At 44.9% G+C, this 16,821-nt stretch overlaps 1 long non-coding RNA gene across 1 annotated transcript in view; it reads left to right on the top strand.

Moving 5' to 3' along the window:
• Positions 1-627: 627 nt before the first annotated feature.
• The window catches only part of LOC311446241, a 36,924-nt gene continuing 20,730 nt past the window's right edge, over positions 628-16,821 (top strand). The window contains exon 1 of the long non-coding RNA XR_014698813.1: positions 628-672. This is a non-coding gene — a long non-coding RNA (uncharacterized lncRNA). The remainder of the gene's footprint in view (positions 673-16,821) is intronic.

Raw genomic sequence — 16,821 nt, 5'->3', positions numbered from 1 at the left:
CTGTTTCTGGATGGAAAGTTTGATTCTTGACTAAACCAAATTGATTTCAGAAAGTACCCAATTCCTGTGGGGATAAAAAATCACATTTTCAATTGAAATTTTTAGGCAGGAAAACTTGAGAGTTTTGATGAAAAGTCAGCCCTGAGAAATAAGATTCTATCTGCAGCTATTTCCCTACTGATCCAATATTGTTACAGCTGGTTAATATTTCTCCATTTAAGCTATATTTTGATGGAGAATTGAATATTTTTACTAAACTACTTTTTATTTTTGAAAAGTTTCTCCTTGTGCAGACTATGTTGAACTTTTAACAAAGGCATTTCAGATAAACCCCCCTTTTTATTTTTTTTTAATGAAGAAAAGAAAATGATAAGGGAAACATTAAAATCACTTTCCACTGACATTTTCATTCAAAGGAAACTCATCACTCAGCCAGCCCTAAAAGCAAGATTTCTCCAGTTTTATTTCCCTCTTCAGACTGCATTTTTCTTTAAAGTTGATACTGCCTGAGAACCCAAAAGAGCCATGTGAGCATACAGCTATGTGTTCAGCACATGCTCAGTCATTCGTGGACAGCCATAGGGCCTCACCTGATGCTCCAGCAGCTCTTGAGCTCCATCCCCAAGGAGCTGTCATGCACAAGTCAGTGAGCAAGGGGAGGAAGTGAGTGAGGTAGGTGAAGATGATACAGCTGCGGTGTAAGCTTCATTGACGGTTTCATGAGTTATTGGAAAATGACTTGTTTTATTGCCTTTTCTGGTTTGCTTGGTCTTTGACTTGGCAGTCAGGTCAGGCTCCATACTGGTGAGCATTGTCGAAAAATAGGTTTGAAGGCCCTGTCTGACAGGCTGGGAGCAATGTGAGAAGTTGACATACAGAGGAAAAATTGAGACTTTTCTTTCCAGATAAAATGGGAAATGCTATATGGAGATGCCACATTGGATGGGCAACAGGAAAAGATAGAGAAGGTACAGCACTGTAGGCTGGTATTCATTGCAAAAGTGAGAAATAGAGTACAAGAGAGGAACTGGCTGGTGAGAGGAGCAGGGCATAGGAGAGCACAAGAGTCTGAGGGTCTGCTCAGAAATGATGGCAAAATACTGTGGTCCCACACATTGTGCGGAGGGAAAGGCAGTGAGGGGCATGAGAGAGCCTCACAGCAAAATCCATTAATACTTGAGCCAGCCAGCTGCTATTGAATGAGATTTGAATTTTACACAATGGCTGGAAACCTCAAAATAAACCTTTCCTCTTCCCAGTGCATCAGAAACTCTGCCTTAAAGGCAGTATTGCTTGCTGGGTATTGTGGGAACATAAAAAGGAGAGAAAATAGACTCCAGAGCCCCTCTCCCCTTGCATTTCCCCAACCCTTTATTTTGCCATGGCTCCTGGCTCCTGGTGGAGTTGGGAAGGGCTGTTTTCACCCAGCCGGTGTCAGGAGGGAGAATTCCCACAGGACGAAGAGCAACAGAATTACAATTTCTGATTCACTGCCTGCAGTCAACTTAGCGTCCTGCTGCTTGTTAGAGGAAAAAAATAAAAAGGCATGTGTCTAGGTGTGCTCTCCAGGGAGGCTTCTGCCCTGCCTCGGACTGCAGACTGCAGAAAACCCAGCTCACAATGTGGAGATGTTGGGGAGGGGGATCAGGGGGAGAGAATTTGGTTCCTCCGATGGTTTGGGCAGGCTGTATTTCAATCCAAATCAGCTGCTAAACAGAGCAGGAGGATGTTAATAATGGGATTTAATGAAGCAGAGAGTTGGTGTTGTCCTCTGCATCAAAGGGGCTTCCAGTTACAGGGGAATGCAAAGCTTTTCATTACCAAATGAGCACAGAAATACCTGCCTGATAATCCTCAGCCCTTACTGAGCACTTAACAACTTCAAACAGCTTTGCTGCCCAAGAGAAAAATCTTGCAGTGCTGCCTAGAGCCATGAGGAATTCCCAGTGCGCTTGGGCCTCAGTGGGGGCACTGAGGCCAGGGACAGCAGCTGTGGGGCTCCCTGGCTCACCCACTGCTGCTAATCAGCCTCCTGAGTCTTTGAGCCTTGCTCACTGTTCCACCTCTATTTTCATACATCCAGTTCCTTTTGGGGCACTGGAATTGGTGACAGCATTGCATGGCTTCTAGGTTTGGGATGGGATGCCAACAAATCTTCCCACTTCTCAGACGAGTTCCCAGTTTCCTGCTACTAGGAGATGTTTTTACTAGAGGTTCTTCCAAGGGATAGGTAACTCCTGAAGAGGATCTATCCATCCAAATCTCTCTTCTCTTTGAAAGCAGCACTAGTCCCAGAACTCCTTCCTTTCATCTGGATTCAGTGTCTCTACCATACCTGCTGAGAAAACTTCATCCCATTGGGCACATTTTCCTGAACAGTTCATTTGCCAAGTGCAGACCAAACTGGTGATTCTGTCCCATGTGTATAAATAACAAAGTTTTTACCTGTACCTAAAAAACTCAAATAGCTATGATTCAGAGAAAAATCTCCTTAATGAATCTATGGAGCAGAGGGAGTTAGTTAGTTCTGTGGTAAATTATACCTAGAATATTTACGTTGAATGCAGAGGGGCTACAGGAATAAATTTATTTCCTCTGATAAAAATGAGATGAGGGGTCTCAGAAGCTCTGTACTTTACCACACCCCACTCCAGGCCCTGCCCAGTGTCCAGTGAGCTCTGTGGGACAATCCCCCGTCCCTTTCCATGAGAAAGGACCACTGGGCTCTTCTGTCAGGCCTCATGTAGGGAAAATCTAGTGTCTTCTACCATTTCTTTTCCCATTGTATTAGGAAGCAGCTGCACCAAGAGCAGGCATGTTTCTCCTGCTTCTGCCTTGATTCACGCTTCTAGGGACACAATGCATCTCTCTCCCAGTTTCCCCACAGCTATTATCATTTATATCCGTATCCTCCTTCCTAGGTCTCATTTATCTTGCCCATGCAATGTGCATGGACAACATCTCCCTGCCTGTTTGCCATTGTGGATGGATGGATGGTGCACAGCTGACAACAATCATTATCTGTGCTTGTGGCGTTGGACTCCAGTTAAACCATCACCATCCCTGCTATCAGAGGAGACTGACTTGGTGTCCAGCAGCATCAACTCATGTAGCAGTTCCAAACAAATTATTTCCTAAGTATCATATGCAGAAGTATATGATTTGCTAAAATGGAAGTGAACCAGCAGCTTCCCCTGACCTGCCTTCAAACTGGCAGTTTAGGAAGCCCAGAGGCAGCCTGCTGCCCCTGCCTGGTGTCAGCACCCATCCTCCCCCCAGAACAGGATCTCTCCTGGTGGACCTGGCAACCTGCAGACCAAACGCGTTAACACAAACTTAGTTTCCTGCATGTCAGCTGTTCACTTTTGGCCAATCCATCCTTCCCTTAATGGTGATTTATTTCACAACATCTCAGCAGAGGTAATTTCCATATGGCACAGACTGCCAGAGTGGGCATTTTTCATGATATTTGGAAGCCAAGTCACTTCAATTTGCATAATATTCAAATGATTTCTAAATGTTGAAAACAGTTCACAGGAGAAAAACAAAAAGGTTACTCATAAATTCCACATCTTTTCTCCTATCTCTGGATGCGGGGAAGCTGGTCAGGACACATAGGATGCATCCTGGATTACTGCTGGGAGAGCAGTGCTTGAAATCTAGCTTTCTGGTTGGGGGTAGGGGAACCTGGTGGAGAGGGAGATGTGCAAGCTCACATACGTGTGCACAGCAAGGGGGTGTGCATCAGGATGTTGTCAGTCAGAAAGATGCTTTGATCTGGGAATTTGGCACTGTTCCCTCTAGCCTGAAGGTGATGACATGATGTCCCAAGGGTTTCATCTCCCTGTGCCTTGCTCTACGCCTACACAGCTTAATCCTTTTTTTGCTTATCTGTCCAACCCCTCCGCTGTGAACAGGGAGGCTTCTCATCTTACATCTTCTGCCCAGGCTAACATCACCCCCATGTGCACAGGGAGGGGACTCCAGTGGTCCTCACAGGAGCTACCAGAGAAACATAACGTATTCCATGTGGGATCCCCATCAGGGCTGACTGCTGTGTGCTGAGATCCCAGCCTTGCTCCCTGGCGTCGATCCCTTCAGCAGACTCTACTCCACGTTTCAGCTTATGTTTCCTCTTCCTTACGTTCATTCCAGGATGGCTCATTTCTGTGCATTATTTCATCTTAACTAACCCTTTTTTCCTTGTTTACTTTTGACAAACATTTGAAGATTTAGTAGCTCACATCCTTGGGAGGGATTATGCAGAAATCACCGTAGCCCTCTCTGCAGTGTTCGTATCTGAGATCTGCTAACAAGCTCAGGTCTTGCTCGTGCAAAGCTTTTAGCTTTGCTTTACCTTAAGTACCGCACACGCTCCTGGGTGCCTGTGATTACCCGTGAAGCCTCTATAACGCTGGGAGATACCGGGCAGAATTTATCCCTTGATTTAGCTGAAATGGTATAAATAGAAAGGCAAGGAAAAAGGCCTACTATATTTATACTGCAAATTCTTTTCATCCCATTGGCTTTGAAATAGATCCAGGGTTTGTTTGCTTTTTAATTTTTTTGCATTAAAAATATATAAGATCCAAGTGTGGTTTTTTTTCTTTTTCTTTTTCCCTCCCTTTCCCTCTCCCTATCCTTCCCATGCCTGGTCTTTAGGCATTTTCACAGCTGGTGGAAGAGGGTAGGGGGGGCATGTTGGTTTCACAAGGCACCAGGAAAGGCTCTCAGCTGGGGGTTGAGAGCTGGGGCAAAACAGTGCTCTTCGCTCCCTCTCAGGACAATGCTGTGATTCATTATGGCTAGAATGGGAAGCACCTTTGAATATTATCTCAGCATCATCTCTGTTCTTCTGTAGCATAAATAACTGGCTTATCCCTAATGACTCCGTTCTTGTTAAGAGGAAGCTTCATTTGGGAGCTGTATGCAGCCACTTAACATGCAATCTGCATCTTGCTGACTGTGAGTCAGTGTCTCTTTGATCCCACAGTGCCATAGAGGATAGCGCCGAGCATGAGAACCTGCGTGCAGTTCCCTCCTGTAGGCTCTCATATCTGCTCTTGTCCTTAGCAGGACACTTTCTGGTGGGGGACAAGGGGAGATGCTCTGGGCAGCACCCCCAGGCTCTGGTCAGCAATCAGGTGCTAATGTCCCAGAAATTGCTGCAATACCTCCTTCATCATCTGCTTCCTTCTCTGAGGAAAAAGGGGGTGCTGGGACTGGGGGAAGGCTCATCCATCCCAGCTGAGCCCACAGATCAGAACTTGTCCTCTAGAGGAAGATCACTTTGAAGACCCGCTTGGGGTTTGCATATCCCATGCACAAGGGCATGATGCAAAAGACACCTTTGACATCACACTGGCATGCAATCTGACAGTAGTTCACCAAAATGTATTCCACCTGCAGCCCCATCCTGGCCAGGACAATCTCCCTGCACCCTGTGGCTTGCTGGCTACAACCATCTCTTCTCTTATTTCTGTACTTGAAGATCTTTGGGGAAGGAACTGTCTTCTGTTTCGTTTGTTCAGACCCCAGCATAGTGAGATCTTGGACCATGACTGGGATGCTTGCATGTTCTGTGAATACAAATGTAATAAATTAATGAAAATAACCAGTGGGAAGACAGAACTCACTGCTAGAGGGACTGACTCAGTGCAACAATATTTCTTTTATTCATTCCAAGCTCTTCTGTGCAGAAAGCTGCTCTGTAGCTAGCATGGATGGCCAGAAGTGCTTCCGTCTATTCTCATCATTAACCTTTTCAGTGCTGGGTGAGCAAATCAAGTGAGATCACAACTGTCTGCCTGGTTGCTGTGTATTGATACGAGATCCTCAGCATTTCTGGAAAGAGACTGCAGGAGGTTTAAAGGCACTGATGGCCTCTCTGAGCTGGGCAGGAAAGGGCCACATGGCTCCTGATCCATCAGCCAACATGCAGGGAAAAATCTAATGTCTTCTAGCAGGCTTTTTCTACTGTATTAGGAAGCAGCTGCCTTTTAATTAGAGGATAGCTAAGTGCTACCTTGTGATCCAGGAGGTTATGCATATTTAATAATGCCAGCTCCCATCTGCTGTTGCCTAGTGCTGTGTTTTAGGAAGTGCAGACTGGAAAGTCCCCTTTGATGTTTCTTCATGCTGGCTGCTCTTTGAAATGGGGAAAGCACAGCAAATCTGCAGCCACGGATGCTTCAACCATTCCAAAGATTGGGGGAAGCCATGTTGTGCAGGGAGAGCCCTCACCTGAGTCTGCGAGACATTGATCTGGCTGCTTTGTTGGTGGGAAAGCAGACTCAGCTGGAGTGGTTGGCATTTCTGAGCTTTGCATGCTGTGGATGAGGAGCAGGACTAACCTGGATAGGGCACGGAAAGGCAGAACACTACTGCTACCTCTCCTTAACCAAACATAGTCTAAGCTCTTCTAACACTCTCCTTTTTTTGGTGCAGGTGGGGAGACAGATAATAACTTGAGACCATTTTAGAGAAGTCTGGTCCAGTTCCTCAAAGCAGTGACCCTCCAAATATTGTCATCAGCTATACTGTCATACTTGGGTGACCCAGGAGCAGCAGAAGGTGGAAGAAAGAAGTGATGAAGCTCTTCCACTAGGTGTTGAATGCATCTGGAAGCACAGAGGACTTATGCCCATCACTGAGGGTTGTAAAGCCAAGCGTGTCTTCAGTCCTGCTCATGTTCCAGTCCTTGCTAACAGTGCTTGAGGTATTCTTCTCACAGTATTTACTACTTTCTCTTCTTTCTGTGTTCTCTGTGTTGCCAAATAGATATTTCCACATCTATCTTCTTCATTTCATGATCATCCCTGATACATCTTGCAATTTTAAATTACAGTGTTTTGGCACAGTCACCCTTTCCAACTCAGTTCATTTCAAATTGCTCTCAGTATCTTTATTTTTCCTCCTTGGATGTCAAGGAAGGTCTCTGCAATGTTCAGGTGAAATCACAGTGTAGGCAGCTGTCCACAGAGAAGTAAATCTTTCCACCCGAATATGAAACCATGTTTTGGAGATAGAGGGGACTGAAAGAAGCAGCAGCTCCCAGCAAGAGCAAACCTGACTGTATTGATTTTCATTGTCGGACATGAGGAAAATGCAAACAGAGATAATAAATATCTGGAAAGGAGGAAGCATTGGACTGACAGTGTTTCTGCAGTGTGGTGTCTGTTACACAGGCAAAGCCAGAAGCTCTGCATCCCCATGGTGCCCCACCAGAGTCATGTTCCAGCAGAGACAAGTGGCCTTGGAGCTGCTCTAACTGGGACACTGGGATCGTTCCAGGTGATACAAGGACAGCCGGGACAAAAATTCGCTCTGCAAGCCTTCCTCTCAGTCACAGGGAGAACAGACACTGGTTTGAGATTAAATGACCTGGAATAGCCCTACAGAAGTGTTTGTGGCACTGGGGACTAGCCTGGCACCTCTGGCTACCCATCCCACTGTAGCAGTGCTGCGTGTGTCATCAGCACCTCCTAACTCTGTTGCAAGAGCCCTTCAAACCATCAGAGCAGCTGCAAGCCAGTGAGTATTCACAGAGAGGTAAGCACGGACATTCTCTTTGCTGCTCCCTGGGATATCCCCCAGGTAAGGGATTGCCCCTGAGTGGATCTTCTCCATCACCTCCAAGCTGTTGTTCCCTGTTGTTCAAATAGACTCTGCAGTTCAGGATTACACTCATATCATTCCTCTGCAGAGAGGTTTATCTGGGCATCCCTCACCCAGGATCCCAGGGGTAGCAGCAACTCTGAAGAACCAGATGCCTAATTGCTGTGGCTCTATCCATTTGGAAGCACAGGCACAAGCAGCTCTGTGGTTAGCCAAAGGAGGGTGCCTGCAGGCTTTATTTGCAGGAACAGAAGCAGATTTTGGATGGGATGGAGAAAGCCAAGAGGCTGATCAGGGAATTCACTAAATAAAATATTTTTGCCAGCCTTGTTTGTTTATTTTTGTCAAAAGTGAAATGTCTTTCTGGAGTGTCTCCATCAGACCTGAACTGGGAAGAATGCCAATGTCTAGGATGGGATCTCAGGTCAAAAACAATGTGCTGGTGAGCCAGTCAAAAAAGCAAGTATCTTGTACAGGGAATTTGCCATGTGGAGGGACTTGCCCTTTCTGGAGGATTAAAAATTAGGTCTCTCGAGACTTATGTCAATGCCCCAAGCACTGGACAACAAGATATTTTGGTCTGCCACTCACTCTTTGAAAGTTTGCTCCTGGAACAAGGAAACTGCTTTCACATGAATATTTCATTGAACCAATGTGCTCTTGTGAAGGATTTTGATGGAATGGTATTCTCTACAAAACAAACAAACACAAAACTGCATCAAAACTGATTCAGTAAAGAATTCCTGCCTGTCTCCACTTCTGCCATACCATCATTGCCCTCCTGAATCTTGCTAAGCTCTTGGAGCTAAGCCCAAGCAACAGGAGCCTGAACAGCCTGGCCACTGTCTAGATTCATGCCCTGACCTATTCTTCCATTCCAGTGTAGATGAAGGGCCATTTCAGTCCTAATTCTGCCAACATTTCACCTGCAAAAACAGACTGGATAGGAAGAAAAGCACAGTTCCTTTCCATCGCACACCCAGCTGGCCATGAATACTGGTGCTGGCATCAGGGGTGGGTGGGTGGGAGGAGATGTCCAGGGGGTGCCACCAGCCATCATGACCACACAATCCTTCAGCTGCCAGGCAGCTCCACTCCCTCTCAGCCCACTCTGGGCGGGAATACAGTTAATATTTCAATAACAAATCTCCTAAACTTGGGCTCCCTGTGGAGCTGGCATTGATCGCTGATCCTCAGAGCTTCTCTCTTTCTTCCTTCATATCTTCCCTAGGCTGGAGAGGCGTTTGCTTATTGATATTCAGAGGCAAACATTGCAGTCTTTCAAATGCTGCCAGGTTTTATGAAGAGCTGTTAATAAAATGGATTCACCCAGCAGCAAAAGAAAACTGAAGTGGGAAAAAAAAGGCTGGGAGAAGGCAGAAGGGGCATTTCCTGGCAACCATAGGCTTTTCCCTACACTTTCCCCAGGAACGTGGCTTGGGATTTTTCAGCAGCCAGAATTTCAAGACCAGGTTGTTGGATTTTGCACATGAGCAAAGAGCTTATGCTGCAGATGTGCTGAGAGGGGCTTGACCTAAAGAATTTGGATTAAGCCTCCATCAAACATTCAAGATCTCTAGTCCCTAAGGCACCTTTTACTTGGCAGATGATCTCTGGGGAACAAATTTGCAACCATTCTTGAAACAGTTCTCCATCACATGGACTGATGTCTCCTAAAGAAAAACTGAAGCACTGTTGAAGAATCAAAGCTGACAGATACTACAGCTGGGACAGAGGATCAGGCACCTTAACCATGCATTCAGCACAGAGCACTGCAGTCATTGACTCAGTAGTACTACAGTATGCTTTGTTTTCTGCATATGTCTTTGCAAAATGCCTTTGCCACATCTACCAGTGCACTCTAACACCCTTGTACCACAAAGAAATTTCAGGGCAGCTTGTTCAACAGTTCAACACTCTTTTCTAGAACTGCTAAGTTTTGTCTTCAATACTGAGGAACCCAAAAATCTCAGTCCCCAGTAAATAAAGTAAATTTCTACTTTACCCCTTGAATTAAATACAAGTTTGGGCTTAAGTATGAAAAGATAAAATAAACAATGCATTGAGCAGCATCCTACCACCAGAAGTTTCTGGCATTTTTGCTCTCAGACAGTTTGACCTGTTCTGCAATGAGGCCTTCTTGCCCTCCATCTGGATCATTCCTTGGTCATGAATTGCCATTACTAAGCAGTTACAATTTGAATTTACACTTCAGAGTTATCAGCTTGGAAGAGCATGTCAAAGATAAAACAGACATTCCAGTAATGACTTAAATCAAGGCATTTCCTAGGTGTTGACAGCAAAGAGGAGGAAGGAGGCTCAGCAGCTGGAAAATTCAAATACAGTATCTTCCACCACTGCAAGAAGTGCTGAAGCATCCCCCTCACTGTTTTCTGGTCACAGTGCTGCATGGGGGGTGCAAGTGGTATGCTGATCAGGGTGATGGGCTGAGATGCAGTTTCCAGAAAGGCCATGGAATGTTAATACCTCCCTGGGATATAACTTCTCCTTCTACAGACTGATTGAGAACTGCCCTCTCCCCTTGAGACCTCTCTTACTATTTTGATGTACACCTGTAGATCTGCCTTGGGTCCCATCTGTTCCTTTTAAATCCTAGGTCTAGATAGGTTATGTGGCTGGCACCTACTGTTGTCAGGAGAGAAAATGTAAGTATGATTGTCCTTCTGGTCCACACCACACACTGACCACTGAAGATGCCATCATCTAAGAGGATGCATTTTTACAGGAGGCTGAAAAACAATCTTGGACAAACAGGAGAGGTCAGGGATGTGTGGTGGGATTGTGTGTGTCAGTAAAGACCCATGCTGTGTAATACATTTGGATCCTTTCACCATCACACTCTGTGTAGCTCTTGCTCTCCTTGACATTGGCATCCTAGTGCAATTATTACAAGGGTCTTGCATGACAGTTGCTATGTTTGGGGAGTAAGTTACTTAATTTCTCGTTTTGGAAGATCTTTGTGGTGAATGGCTATTGTTTACTTCAGGTCTACAAAGGACATCAGCAGATATGCCAGCAGTGCTGGACTGGGAGATTTATGGACATATGGGACTACAACATAAAGAGTTTGGGATGCCACAAAGCACAGAGTGACTCATTCTCCTTCATAAATGACTTTCAGCATCCTCAAAGGTCTCCGTTACTTGCATTCACTTCTGGAAGAGCTGAAGTTGTTTACATTAGTGTAAAACCCTCAAGAAGAGTCACGAAGATGAAGTATTTTAGTCCTTCCACAGGACAAACCCCTGTTGCCAGCCCCATTCTCTTGCCTCCTGTGTCTCAAAGCTACACAGAGGTGCCTTGACATCCCAGACGTTCTGTTTTGGAAGGGTCAAGAGGCATTAGCTACAACAGGAGAAGAAAAAAAGCCTTTCTGAGTGGCAATCTGGTCTGGGATCACCAGCCCTTGCTCTGTGGCACTGTATTAACACCTACCCACTCGGCACAGCTCCAGCTGCTGTTGGTGAAGGCTGAGGAAGGGAGCAGGCAGGAATAGAGATGGCTTGTTCTTCCAGCCCAGGACCAGCTCATTAGCAAAGGATGCTTTGCTTTTTAATGCCTGAAAGCTCAGGCCACAGGAAAGGTCACAGATGTCTGGCAGAAACTCCCTCTTGAGCCTACCCTTCAGCCAAAGCACATGAATAGCTCGAGGACATGAGAGGTCACATACATAATAATCAAATGAGCATTGCATATAGAAGCCCTCAGGGACGAAGGCTGGGATGTGCTGGGGACTCTGCTGCTGTGAGAGGACAGGGTGTGCAGAGGACAGGGGAGGAGGGAGAGGGGAAGCAGATGGGGAGGAGGAGGGCAATGACTTGACAGGAATTATGCGATGCATCTTGTGCTGTGGAGCAATGCCTTTGGCCTGGCTCCTCTCAGAAACTTGGTTCATTTTGCACGTTCACTTTGAAAGGGCATTTTCATTAAAGCTGTGCTGTGGCTGAGATGCTAGGATCAGGCAGCTGAACATACTGTGGAGTCCCACTCTAGACTTCTGCAGCAGACAGCAACGTAGCACCACCCAACAAGATGTCAAGAAACAGCTAGATTGCTGCTTAATTATTTATATCTCTTGCTTTATTATTAAAACTTGGTCTTCCACCTTCTTTCTTAAGATCTCAGTGCATGTCTGTAATATGACAATTTTATTCAGCTTTATATATATATCTGCATGTCATACTAATTTCAAAGGCAGTGACTGGGCAAGCTGAAAGAAGGGGCTGGGTGCCATGGGCTGGCTGCTACATGCAAGGGGCACATGGGGCCCTTGGGGAGCAGAGAGTGCCTGTTCCGTGGTAGGTGTGGGGCAGAGACACTTCCAGCTTGTGCCTGGTGGGAAGAAAATTGGAAGGGAAATCAGAATGTGAACACCCATCAGATTATGTGTTTCCAGCACAGCAGGGCACCCTGTGCACTGTGTTTAGGCACATGGCATCACACTGGGCTAGTGGAGCACCAAAAAGGAGATTGCTCTGCAGATTGTTTGTCCTTCTTTTCTTCCAGGATGTTATACAAAGCAAGTGCTGTTTCTCCACAACATCTGAACCTTCCTCATCCAGGCAGCTAAGGTGCCAGGCCAGTGGAGGAGCCATCATTGGCATTAGGATTCAATTACTGGAGTTAGGAGGAGATTATGAAACATGCATCACACCTCTGATGAGGTTTTTATCTCCTGAGTACCACCTTTCCTAACACCAAACCTCTTATCCTTAGGAACTGGTCTGGGATCGCGTTATCTTAGAAGTCTGCACTGTAAGGGATGTCTGGAGCCCATAGGAGGACTGTCACCAGCAGGCTGCTGTTTCTGTGTCTAGCTGAGCCTAAAGACAATTCCCCAACCTGTCTGGAGTGCTTTAGTGCCTCTCTCTCTCAACATTGCTTCAGGCAGAGGCATGGGCAATTGTTAGTGTTGTTGAGAGTTTTTTTTTTTTCCCTCTCTGGAATCTTTTTTTATTCAAACCACAGTGGCGTGCTTCCATCCTGGACCACACTGCAGCATGCATTATCCTCTCCTGCCTTTGTTTCCTCTGTCAGGATAGGTCTGACTGAGTTTTGCCTCTATCTAATCACATCCCTGCTGGCTTAGATGAGGTGAAAGCCTGTTTTGTCAGGCTTTCCCAGCAATCCACATCAACCACCTTTCCCTCTGAAGGTTCAAGGCAATTTTAGGCACCTACAGGGGATGCAGCTGCACTTAGCAGCGCTGGATAGCTAGACACCCTGTATGATCTGTCTTTCCTGTAATGCAGCTATAAATCCCCTACCCACATTAAGCATCCCTAGGATATGATTCTTTCCTGTATTTCCCAGATCCCGGCGGCTGCTGCATCCCTTGCACCTTCCTCCGTGCTGAAGTTGCATCCACTACCTAAATCCCCTTCTCCTCCTGGCAGCCTCCTCCTGATGCTCACACCTGCCCTCAGACCACCGCAGCAGTTCTAGCAGCAGCCACCAGGCTGCTGTATTTCCCTGGAAATACAAGAAAAGGTCTGCATACGTAAGAGCCTGCCTGGTTTCTAGGAGGCAGGGCGATGGTGAATGTTAGTGGAGGCAAATATTTCCCTCTGCCCAGTGTGCCGAGCAGTGCTTTGCTGCCTGAACCTGCACAGACTCAAGGCAGACTCCAGTCTGAAACTGCCCAGCAGACAGACCCTTGCTGCTGTTATCTTCCCCTTCCCAGCTACTCAAGAGCTTGTAGCTTGGTTTATCTGTTCTTTGGGCTTCCAGAAGAGAACGTACTGCCTGCTCGTATTTAACCCCATGTCCTAGCCATTATCACTGAGAAGGCAACATTTCCCAGTATTCTGCCTGTACACGCACCAAGTTCCCCTGCCTCATGCCATGTTGTTGTCCTATCAATAGCTTTTAACCTAATATTTGACCTTGGGAAGACCTGATGAGTGGCAGTGCTGTGTTTCAGTACAGTTGATCTAAATTCAATACATCTCAAGCAGCATGGTATTTATGAAAAATCTTTAGAGAATTTTGTTGAGCACTAACAATTCTTTTTGTAAGAAACAAACATTAGGCAACTTTGTGATTAAACTTTCATATGTTAAGCATTAAAAAAAAATAAAATAACCAAAAAAGAAAACCAACAACAGCTCAAGTAAGCAGCATGTGTGAATGTTGCTCAGAGATAAGCCAAGAATCTGCTATGAATATGTATCAGAAAGTCTTCATGGTACAGCTCCATCGTGTGTGCATCATGTGGTACAGCTCCACATGGTGTAAGTGAGGTTCTCTGACAAACTGGCCAAGGGAAGGGAAAAAATGCCAGAAAAACTATTATGACCATGCACTCTAGCTTCCTGGCTGAGTATATCCATTTGAAAGGTATTTTGTGATATCCTTCTCTGAGAAGGGCATTGTCTGGGAAGCCTGATAGTAAACAGGCACAGTATGCGTAACATTTAGGGGCACAGAGATCGATGTAGCTGCTGTTTGTAACAATTTTATCTTTCCTTGTGAACACTGTGATTCAAGCAATCTCACTATGGAAACGACAAGCTCTGGCCCAGATCCTGCAAAATGTTCTGCATGCGGATAACAGGACTGGGACTTCCTTACTGAGGGTATCTTCATGGAGACATGGGATCTCCGAGGGTTTATCAGAATACTAGTGTGTTATTATGATCTTTATGATAGTTGCATTGGAGCTAGGATGTACTGGGCATACTCTGCAGTTAGAGGATCCTTCTTGTGATAAACCTTTTAAGAGTAAACACACAGAAATTTGGTGGAGCGGATCATATCCAAGAAAACAGCAGATTCTTTCCAAATCTGTGTCCTAGAATTTACCCACACTGACTGCCTCTGACCCTTGGGGTCCATGGCCCTGTGGAGGCAGAGGCTGTGATGTGCATGGATGCTTCTCCCAGTGTACCACAGGCTCCGGTCCAAGGGCTGAAGCACTTCTTGCCTCCAATGCCTGCCAGAAAGAGGCCCTCATTTTCATCCCCAGCCCAGCTTCTGTCCTGCATTCCAGCATCTATGCATATGTAAAAGCTTGTGTGGTTTATAGCAGGTTTAATTTTTGCTCTGATGTTTACACCTAAACTAGGACAGTTGTTTTATCCCTGAATTGGCTGGTTCCTCTCTATGTAGGTTAATAAGGTTTTTATCATTATTTAAATAAGGTTTTGTTTGTTTGTTTGCATTTCTCCAAGAAAAATTAACAATGTAAAATGCTACCAGGAGTAAATAAAATAATAATTTTGTAAATTTTAGGTTTATTAGGAAAAGAAAACAACACAGGAAAGTGGTATTCCCAAATAAGACATTGACTAAGGCAAAATTGAGACCTCAGAAAGCCTCCAGTCACTCAGAACAGCAGAAGTAAGGTTTGACATTATTTCAAAATACTCTCTGATATTTGAAAGTCAGAAGATTTGTAGACTTCATCCATGGCCCCTTGTTTAAATGTACACTGTGAGTCACAGGACAATGCCCCATGCACTAGCCTGAATATTGCAAAAACCTTTAGCTAAGGCCGGGGGATAAGAAGCAATATGTAAAACTGATAAGTGATATTACTACTATTACTAACACTTCATGATCAGATAGAAAGAAGGGAACAGATGTTAACAATGATGAATAAATACTCAGACTTTGGCAATTGCATAAGAAAGCTAAAGATAGTTATAACATAGCAGTAGCTACCAGGCTAACAGAAAACCAAGGAATATTAAAAAATGTATCAGGACCAAAAGTAGGTCTGGCAGTCAACCAGTTCCTTTAGTAGACAGCAGTGATGAAACCAGCAATGATGAAGTAATACAAGCAAAAGGATTAAATTGGTTCTGAGTTTGGAGAGGTGATAGAAGAGGCTGCCACACTGCATAGAGTCCAAGCTTCTGTGTCCCACAGCAGCTAAGGATGACGTTAAACAGCAGCAGTTGAAAGCAATGCATTTAAACCTGGATACCCAGGCCACCTACACCATGAGGCTGTAAGACCTGACTGAAAAGGCCGTTACACAACCAGTGCTGATTTTAATGAATTCTTGGCATAATAAAGTTGGCTTTGCTGACTTGAATCAGAAGAGGTGACTCTCGGCCCAGGGTAAGGATCAGCACAAAACCAGAGGATTTAAATTACCCTGACCAAAGAGGCAGATGAGTTTTGTGACAGCCACTGACACATGCATGAGCTTCTACATCTGTGGACCCAAGCATGGCATAGCCAACATGCCATTACAGTGTTCCTATCTCCAGCCTACCTTGAATATCCTCTGGTTTCATCTTCAGAAAAGCACAAACAGGCTTTCTCAGGTGGGTGAAGATTGCTATAAACCCTTGGGACATCCTTGCTGTCTGCCTAAGAGTTACTCACAAACAGGGAGAAGGTCAGAATTAAGCCAATGTGTTATTCTTGACAAATAATGTCACCTACTCCAATTACTAGCTATGAAAAAGCTATAGAGAAAGCGGTATTTATTGACAGCAGTTTGAATATTCTTCTCCTTGTTCAGACTCAGTGTAACTACTTTCATATCTGAAATAAGAGATTATGAGAGTAATCATCATCTGCTTCTTAATGTTTCTACTAAAGTTTTATGAGTGTTTTGGTGAGAATTGTTAATGATGTTTGTAAGTAATGTTCCATGTCAAACCAGCTTCAGTGTGACCATGATGCTAACTAGTAGAGCCATATTAAAATTTGCAAAGATCGCAAGGTGATTGTAACTTCTATAACTTTTTATTTATTAAAATAACATTTTCTTACATATTCTTTACTGGATCAGTACATTTTTACAGTAGTTGAATGTGCTGGTATTTCCCACAGAAGAAGTGTAGGACAGTAGCTTATATTTAGTGCATTTCTTCCTGTTGCAAATGAGATTATGTGCACAATTTTTGCCCTCAAAGAGTCTTTACCTACGGGTAAAGCTTTTCCTCTGGAGAAGGTGTTTTCATGAACATAAGGTGAAAAATCCATCAATCCAGGATCTATGCTCACAGGGAGCATCACAAAAATGAAGACGGAGCAAGTGATTGGTTCTTCCCTCTTATAAAATATAAGTATGTGGGAGGTGACAAGGTGATTGTCTGACTTTCCTCATGCTGTTGGCAGGCTAAGTTAAAAAGAGAGGATGAGCAATTTGTTCCTAAAGTACCAGCACCATGGAGGCAAGTGACAGAGAGAAAAGGTGTTTTTGCTGTGGTGTAAGCATGTGGA

Source organism: Aythya ferina, assembly GCF_964211825.1.
Source record: "Aythya ferina genome assembly, chromosome: 17".
In the NCBI taxonomy this organism is placed as follows: Eukaryota; Metazoa; Chordata; class Aves; order Anseriformes; family Anatidae; genus Aythya; species Aythya ferina.
Note: the sequence above shows the minus strand (reverse complement) of the source record. Positions and strands in the feature narration are given on the sequence as shown.